This window comes from Pinus tabuliformis, chromosome 8 (assembly GCF_031772625.1).
Source record: "Pinus tabuliformis cultivar Carrire ecotype Pingquan chromosome 8, CPIR1, whole genome shotgun sequence".
Lineage (NCBI taxonomy): Eukaryota > Viridiplantae > Streptophyta > Pinopsida > Pinales > Pinaceae > Pinus > Pinus tabuliformis.
Window position 1 is genome coordinate 947,475,399 of NC_142294.1, and position 9,982 is coordinate 947,485,380.

Below are 9,982 nucleotides of genomic sequence, written 5' to 3' on the forward strand. Positions count from 1 at the left end.
ATTTATCTTGATAAACCATCTCCTTTTGAAAAGTGAAGTATAAATCTTTGAGGTCACTTCTTCTTGCCCTAAAGGCCAAGCAAAGTAGTCCTTGAGGCCTCCTTGATCGAGAAACACAGTCCCTTCTCATTATTCTCCTAGACTCCATTCTCCCCAAGGGATTAAGCACTAGTATACCAATAGGTGGTCACTCAAAGAACAGTTTTCTTCATCCTTTCCCCTTCTCTTCTAGGTCTAGTCAATTTGTATCACCTAGGGCATCATTTTCCCAACAATGTATCCATAGAAAAAGTTTGATCTCCTATCCTCTACTGCCTTGGTGTGTCCTCAAGGTCTCCTACAAATTTGAAGAAATTTCAATGGTGGTATTGTGAGATATCCCAAGCCCTAGCTCTGAGATCAAACTTTTCCCTGGTGTTCCCTAGGCTAGTACCTTGTAGGATCAATTTTACACCTTTAAGTGGAAATTCTTGTTCAGGTCCTTTCCCCTTCCTTGTCTTGGTTAAGATCACCATTGGTTGCTAAACTCCCTCCCCTTAACCTAGGTTGGGTCCACTTGGTCCCATCTAGTCCCATACCTTTGAAAAGTTAAGTCTTCAAGAACAACTTGGGATACCAAGTTCAATAAGGATTTTAGAGATTGGAAAATCCTTTACAAGTCATATCCCCTCAACCTAGCCCTTAAATCCTCACCTTCTTCTCCTAGAATTCTTTGTACCTTGCTTAAAGAGCAAGCAAGCTCCATTCTTGACCTCCTTCTAAGAAAAGGATCATTAAGGTCACTTCACATCCATTTTTTGATTCATCCTTCACAAGTGACTTTCCATATACCAGGTCTCCTCCCATCAGTGAAAGTCCGTAAATATTAGGGAGTCTTAGCTAAGGTGACATTGAGCTAAGTCTCCATGGTTTCCCTTGGTCTAGAAGTTGTCCATTACGAGTCCCTTTTTAGGCCCCCTGCTAGTTTGAGCAGTAAAATTTTGGCATCGTTGTCGAGGAGGAAGAAGGCCTGCCTCCCTAGTGAATCATTCAGGAATTGATTCATTAACGACATCTATAAGCATTCCTCTTATGACTCCACTCATTGTCGAAACCCTTAGTTTACTTGAAGGTGGCACCATTCCTCCTTTAACTAGGTTGCTACAAAAAGGGGAGAACAAACACCATCACCTGTTGGAACCTCCGTTCTCCCTATATTTGAGAAATTCAATGATCCATCCCCAAATATGCCATCTAGTTCTAACACTGACCCAAAACAAGATCAACCCAAGGTGATCAAAAGTGAAAGACACTTGGTTAGTGCCTTTGCCCCTTTGAAATTGAGTGATGATCCCAAACCATTACCTGAGAAATATAACCGATGGTTACCCAAGTTCAAAGGGAATGCTAATTGGACTTCCCATGGCTTTATTGAAGAAGTCTATTGGCAAATGTCCCCTAGGATGATCTTCGATAAGTTAGGCTTATGATGATTTTTTCTCTATTACTTGAAGGACAAGCAAGAGAATGGTACCTTAGCCTTCCCTTGGCATGCATAGAAGACTCTGATGACTTTGAATACCTATTCATAAAGAGGTGGTCATGTAATGCCCAAGGAACAGTTAACATTGAAAAATCCTACCAAATTACCAAGGAAAGGGAAGATGTATGGGAATTCATTCAAAAATTTGATAGGGTAGTCAAGGATATACCTTACCATTTGAAACCATCTGAAGCTAATATTCTTGATAAGTTCATAAAAGTGGTGGGTGACTACTTAACCTATGTACTAAGGGACAATAAACCTTCCACACTAGTTGAAGCCAAAGAGATAGCAATGGAAGTTGAAGTAAACCTATGAATCTCAAAGGTAGATGTCACTAACCACCCTAGAGCTAAAGTCGAGGTCAAGAAGGAGAAGTCCAAATGTCAACACGAATAAACCCTCCTTTCCATCCTCAATAAAATGGAGAAGTTCACTTAAGAAGCCAACACACATGACGGGTTTATCATGAACAAAATCACCGCCTTAGAAAGGGTCCAAAAATCCACTTATACTCCAAAAGGAAAACCCTTTCCCAAAAATCAAAGTGAAGAAGGTATGCCAATCTCGTCTCAATTCCCAAACACTTTGGCTCCAACCAATGTCGTTGACCCAAACCCATTGTCTAAGGATGAGGGAAGTGAAGAGGAAGAGAGTGAGGATGAACAAATTGATGAGAAGGCTAACCTTGTGGAATCTGACATCTTGCTAGGAGGATCATATACACACCCTCCCATTAGTGAGATCTCCCTAAAGGAGGAAAAGGAAGAATCTATTCCTAACTCTGATAGCAAGGGAAGGTTCAAAGGGGTCCAATATTCACTAAAGAAAAATAACAAAGACCCTACAACCTCTAAGGAACCATCTAAAGAAGATTCATTGTATAAACAAGCCCCTCCCAAAAAGTCTCTCCCTGAAATTCCTCCCAAGAAGGATCCCCCAACCAAATCCAATTCAAAAAAGGATCCTCCAAGGAAGGAAAACATCAAAAAAAGGAAAAGGGGAAAGAGGCTAAACTTTACATTGATATAGGGGCTCCCATAGGAAGAATAACCATACTCGTTCCTTTAAAAGAGATTGCAAAACTTCTCGAGCAACAACAACAAATAAAGAAGTCCCTAGGAATTTAGGAAGAAGAATTACCCAAAGAATTACAAAACATTCATATTCATGACTGAAACCCTGGGTGTGAACCATTTATGCTTACTTTGGGTATCAATGACCTCTTCTTACACAATTGTATGTTAGACTCAGGGGCTTCCGCGAATAACATGCCCTTAAAAGTTATGAAGTAATTGGGTCTCAACATCACTCGGTCGTATAAGAAGGTGTGTGGTTTTAACTCCAAGCATGTGGAAGTAGAAGGTCTCATCAAGGACCTTAAGGTTTCTTTGGCCAGGAATCCTGACATATATCTTCTCATGGATGTTGTTGTCAATGATATTCCCAATGTGTGGGGGATGTTATTATCTAGGAAATGGGGGGCTACCGTTGGGGGTCATGTTCCAATGGACTTATCATATGCTACCATCCCACAATCTGATGGAAACCCTTTTATCCTTTATAGGGAACCCACCTACCTATCTCATGTGATTAAGCCTAGACCATATTATGAAATGCATGAAATTGAGAAGCCTTCTCCTATTCTCCCATCTCAAGAATTATGTATCTTAAAATGACCAATTTCTAAAACAAGAAAAAAGTGGAAGCCTAAAAAGGAGTATAAGGTTGGGGACTCGATCTTGGTTGATAGAGATCCAATGCCTATCAATATTCATGGAAAAGTTGGGGAGGACTATTATTACAATACCAAACTCAATGACGAACTTTGGCCTGAGCTGGTCAAACATTCGTATCACCCCTTTCCTTAAGACTTGATACTGTATCATATGCATGGTAGAGTGGGATGCATTTCATGTTGATTTTTCATTTTTCATTAGAACTAACATCTTATGATATTTCTCATGGTATATTAGACGCATCTAAATTAAAATTTTCATATTTTATTTTTCTGTTCATTTTATGGCCTAACAATAAGGATGGGTGATTATATGACACCATGAAAAAATGTTGCCCCGTGGGTTTAGTCATTGATATGTGTAGGTAACAAGTCTACAGTAACCAAGAGATTACCGTACTTATTGTGACCTCCCATTCGAGTAGCTTCGTCCACTTCGAGAGAGATCACATCCTAGTTGGAGCCAGATGTTACCACCATTTTGTGGGTGATATCCCTAGGAGAATTTTTTTCTCCAAGATGGTCCTCAATTGGCAGCCAACAACCCCTTACAGCCATCAACTAGCTCCTTATGCTACTACTCCACCACTTGAGCCAGCCATGTGGTCCCTCACACATCTATCATGATTGTATGTTTGAAGGTAGGCCTCCCGAACCTAAAGGTAAGCCTTTTCATTTGGTAATTTAGTATTATAGTTTGCTTATCATGGACACTTATGGACATGGATTAATGGGGGGATTCAACAGAAATAGTGGGCTAGGTCTATGTTCTTGTCCCCTAGTCCCCTTTTGGATATTAACCTTGGATTCTAGTCCCATGGGATCTCTTTTACTGACCATTTTGCTTTAGGGATGGAATTTCATGGGAAACCCTAATTTGGGTTGCATGGTCCCACTCCCTCATCCACATATATTGCCCCCTTTCCACTCAATATAACTCCATTCACCATTTATCCTGTTAGGATCCTATAATAATAGGATTCATAATTTTGAATTGACTATGATTATTCTTGTAATATTGTACATACTTTTGCTTTCTACAAAATGTTTTCCCATATTAAACATAAAAAAGGTAAAGAGGGTGAGGTCCTAAAATAAAAATCAAAAGACTAATAAAAGAAAAAGATAAAAAAAGAGTATAAAATATAAACCCCACCAAAAAAAGATAAAAATAATAATAATAATAAATAAATAAATAAAATAAAAATAGATTCTAAAAGTGATGCAAATTCAAATGCCACTACTTTTTACTTTACATTGAGAAAATAAGATTGTGTGCAGCTTGTCAAAAATGCCACAATCCATGATGGTCAAATAGTTTAATCTTGATTCGTTCATGCTTTAAATTTCATGCTCATAGATAGAGAATAAAGATCTAGCCAAATTGTTTAATCTTGGCAAATCAGTAGTTAGGTAGAGAATAATAATGAGCTCAACAGTTTAATCTGAGCCATTGGAAAGTCATAAGGTTAGAACTAGATAGTTTTCCTACAAAAGAAAAAGAAATCAAGGGTCAGCAAGCTCAAATGCACCCAATAAATGAAGAAAAAATCTTAGGGTAAATGATGGGTAGGCAGAAGCAGTTTTCACAAGGCATGAGAATCATCAATTGCTTTATTTCATATTATTAAATTCTTCTCAAACTCATTTACCCCTTGTAAAAATATCTCTTCCCCTTCATTTTACCTTTGCCCTTATTTCATCTCATTTTCCCTTCTAAAATAACTCTTTTTCCCTTCATTTTACACCCTCCCCTACACATTTCCTTTAAAAACCCACTAAAACCCTCTTAGTCTAAGTTTAAATAATTAAAATATATCGGACCCCATTGAAAAACCCTCCCCGATACCCTTTTAACTCATATCCCTAGTATAATTTTTCCCTGCACACTATTTTATTAACCCTCATCGCATAATTAATTCTCGTATTTACATTATAATTAACCCGACCCCACACCCTGACTCATCCCTCGTGACTCCGCCACCCGATAACCCTCTGATTACCCACCTCCAGCTCCAACGGCCTGCATCCCATATTGCACGCTCTGACATCCGACTTTTAACATCCCAAAAGTGCCCGAGATAAGCTATTTTCCTCACCCGGCCTTTTTCTAGGTGGCAGCCCCATGTTATATCGCACCCACCAAAATAATACCACCACACCACGTTAAAGCGATGCGATAAAGCACCTTACCACCTCCTCGCGTCATATGAAACCGCCCTAATGTTTAAGTTTAACCCTGCGCCCAAAGATTAACCGTTGTTGGTTAAAAACGAAAAAGCCACCCTTTCCAAACTTTCACTGTTATTCTATTAAGGATTGCAAAAGTAAACCTCTGTCGACCTATTCTACAATGCCAGAACATCTGCTGAACTATTTTAAGTCATTTACGACCAAAAGACGTTTCCGACTCCGATTTGAAGCAGTATAAAGACCGTTGAAACCTCAAAACACCTTCGCTGCCCCCAAAGAACCCTTCTGCATACCAAAGCTTCATTTTCCAGGTATTCCTGAAGTGTCAAAGGCCTGTACTTAAGATTTGCACAACATTTCTAATAGGATTAATCAAATTGAACCAATTTAAAAGCCTTGCTGACCTAAAGAAAGCCATTGTTGCATCCAAAACCCTTTTTGCAGACTATATTCATCTTTTCACACTATCCCAAAGGTCCTAAGCCTACTTCTTAAGCTAGATAGTGATAAATTGAATAAAATAAACAAATCTATGGCTTCCCAAAGCATTCTGGATGCAAAACCCCTGCAAACTCCTCACCTAGATATTGACCACCTCCCATTGGCCGATAGAGATTTCCAGATCAAAGACACAGCCTCCCCTAACAATCTGTTAAAACTCCACTGTTGGAGAAAAGACAAATTCCTCAACCAGAATGATGATATTCAGTTATGGGAATCAAATTTACCCAAATACATGTTCCCACAGGTATATCAGTTCCCTGAAATCATCCACCTATGCCAACTCTGTTATTTCCAAGGTCAAAGAGCCATAGTCTCTCCTAACCAGCAAATTTTTTTCACAATCACTGTGGGGTCATTAAATGAAATGTTGTAGCTCTAGCTAAAGCCTGATGAAACCCCATTTTCTATTGAAAACCTAATTGATTTGTACTTAAAGCTAGACCTTCCCAAGAGATCCCAAATTCTGCAGACTTTCCTCCTAGAAAAAGTTCAAGTTCCTACAAACAGCCCTCCATATTCTGCCACCATTTTCTTTGAGAGATCCAGACAGATTGTAACCATGTTGTCCTGTATTCGAGGATATACTACTGATGAACATGTAGATGAACCTATACTTGGTTTCCTTTCTATTTTTTGCCCGGGCAAGCCTCCAGCTGAAGTTTTCAATTTTGCCCAATTCTTAGCATACATAATCCATGATCAATTGATCAGATTGCCAGATGAAAGAGTATTCAAATACTCTTTAGTATTGTTCCATATGATTCTGTATTTCCAATCATAAAGGTTTACAATTAACATCCAAAAACTAGACACTAAGGGAAAGCCTAGATCTGTTATCTTTTGGATACCCTTAATCCAAAAATATTCCACTGATTTCAGCTACAAGGATTTCATTAATTCATTTGTTCATCTAGTGGTTAACATGCTAAGAAGTAGCAATCAACCCAGGGTCTGTGATGAAATAAAGAAAGTTTTATAGTTTTCAAAACACATCAGAACAGGAGACTGGTATTTATACCAGAACCACACTGAAATTGGGGTGTATGGATGTCATTTTACTCCATATAAGATGCCCAAATATCTCCCCGTGAGGATATTTGCACTAGAATATATCAGGCAGATCATAAATTCAAATGATGTTAATTTTGTATCAGTCAAGAAGAAATCAAAGTTTAAAATCAAGAATCAGCTTGGTCCTTTTATCTGCAATAATAGGGATGCTGGAGAGGAAGAAGAAACATGTTTACAAGAAATGAAGTTCAATGATAGTTTCAAATGGCAGTATGATCCTTTGGGTGTCATAAACAAACTAAGACTCAAGTTTAAATTGAGCCCTTTTATGCATGAGTCCAGGCCAAAGATTGAAAGATATGCCAACCAGTCAGAGTGCTTGGAAAACACCTTATTGGATATGGAGGAGCAGGTGGATACTAGTTCCATTCTACATACTCCAACCCTAAAGGACAGAAATGCAAAAAGGACTAGAGAAGAAGGTTCTTGCTCAAACAAAGATACAACGGATAACAAATTTGAAATTATGTATAGAAAAAGAACCATGTTGAATCCAGTAAATGAGCAAGAAGAATAAATTGATACAATTGAGATCATTGATACAGACACTGTCATTAAAGAAAATGCACCTCCTTCAGTTTCAAAGAAAACTCATCAGCCCTCAACTTCTAGTGCTCGGTGTTAGCAATGCTATACAAAAGGATAAAAATGGGTCCAAAAACACTACCAAAGTCTGCAAATCTGCTTAAAATCATGCCAAGGGATCCATGCATGCTGATTGAAATCTCAAATTTTGGTCAAAGGTCATCCACCGATCAAAATAGTTGCAAGAGGAGAGCCCTTGGAGGGTCGACAATTCACTATCGGGAGGCGGAAACACTACAAAACCATGAAAAAACCCTCAGGCACAAGCTTAAATAATGGTGGCACAACAGTCGTTAGATCTGGCCGGTCAATGGTCCAGATCTAATCGGTGGATCGCAATCGCACATTTACCCCGCTACCCCCAATTGCCCTTAGTCTTGCGCCGCTGTGATATTGCGATGTGATCTGATCGCTATTGCAAATCACACCCATGTGTGTTAAGGATTCGCCCTTTGTCTTCCACCGATGCGATATCATGATCGCTCCGCCACCGTCCGATCAATCCCGACGATCCAACGGCCCATGTTTGTTTGCACCCGCTTCTAAAGTACCGATGCGATGTTCATCGGCGATCGCAAGTCGCAGGGTCAAGGCTTGATGTTAATGTAGACCACTCCATTTCTGTCGATGCAATATCAAGTGTCGGACCCGATATGACTCACCGTTCCTTTGTATAAAGTCTCATGTCCGCTTTTCCACCTCCGATAGTGTATTTTCCTTTACTCAGTCTTCCCGCCTTCGTGCTCCCGGCCGAGTCATATCCTCCATCCATCTGCGTGATCCAACGGCTATTGTCTTTTCCCCGTCTTGCTCATGCCTCCTCCATATTGTCTGTGTCCATAGCCGGTCCCGTGCATCCCAAGGAAGAAGGTGGCCAATATTCACCACTCTGCGCAATTAATCCTCAACCACCTCATTCAATAAGCAGAATGGCTGAGAAGGAAAAGGACAGGACTCGAGCCGGCCACAGCATTTATCAATTATGGAGATTGTTTCATATTACACTCTACCGGCTCAAGAAGGACAGCAGAACATCCGAGGAGGTCAAATTCATTTGCAGACATAGTCAGATTGCAGCAAAGACCCATATTAGATAGTTAAAGTGGTCGATGATCCATTTTGACCCCTCTACGCATGGAACAGCAGAGCATTTTTGTAAAGAAACTCTATATATACACAAAAAAGAGATGTAATGAGATTGATGAGTGTGAGGTGAGTGTGTTGTAAAGCTTCAACTTCTGGAGACTGTAACTATTTTGAGACCTGCAGCTTCTGGTCTTCATTTCCAACTAATACAAGCTTCTTTTGCTATCATTTTCTCACTTTTCACTTCTTCTTGTTCCAGGTTGTGCCTGTCTTGCATTAATTCATGAGCTATGAAGGTTTAGCATCAGAGGGGCTATCATCCCACCTCTATGTCAGAATTTAGTTGTTCATTGAAATTTCTAGCAGGTTTATGTTGTTTAAATGCATAGAGAGCTGTCATCCTGTCTGTGTATTAGATAATAGTTTTACAGACCTCCTTTCTGGTTGCAGTCGGCCATCACAGGGTCCTGTGTATCTGCTAGTGCAGTCAGTCTTCTCCATCATCACATTTTGTTTAACTGTGAGTAATTGGTGGTTAAAGGCCTTGTAGTTTGGGGGTGTTCACCCATGTTTGGGGCCAATCATAGTAGGAGTGGTTATCTGGCTTGAATATACAGCATGTCTTTCACTCATCCATCATTTTATCCAACATTTTGTTGAATTTATAATGTTCCCGAGCATCACTAATATACAACCTAGGTGAGTTTCTTGGGGTGATAACATTAATTGGTGTCGTTGCCGAGGAGAGGAGAATCGAAGCTCAGTTTCCCTGGGAAAATGACACAGCTTCAAGCTTTGATGACATACAAGGTTTGAACACAGTATTTTGGTTGTAATCATCTATCTGGCGACTCCACTGGAGGAAGACCATCCTTTGGTGACTCCACATTAAAGTTCTGGCTCAATTTATGAGACACACTCGATGAAATCCTCATAAATCTCCTACTGAACCAGTGCCTAAACCTGAGAAGACTGTTAAATCGAAGAAATATTCATAGAAAGGGGCATCAGGATCAGGTAAGCCTAAGAAATCTAATTCATCTCTGAAAGATAAAGTTGTTTCTGAAGATTTACAGTTTGAAGATTTGGAAGTCAGCACCATTAATAAAGAGAAACCTTCAGAGGTTAGTCCAGCCCCTTGTTGAGTTAGTTCCCCTTTGAATATTAGTCCAAAGAAAATCTCCCATACAGTCCATAACATCCCATTGTCTCTGTCATCCATTTCATTGTTTCATACTAGTCAATCTGCCAGTGTTTTCCCACGTATCGCAGTCATGGAAGGA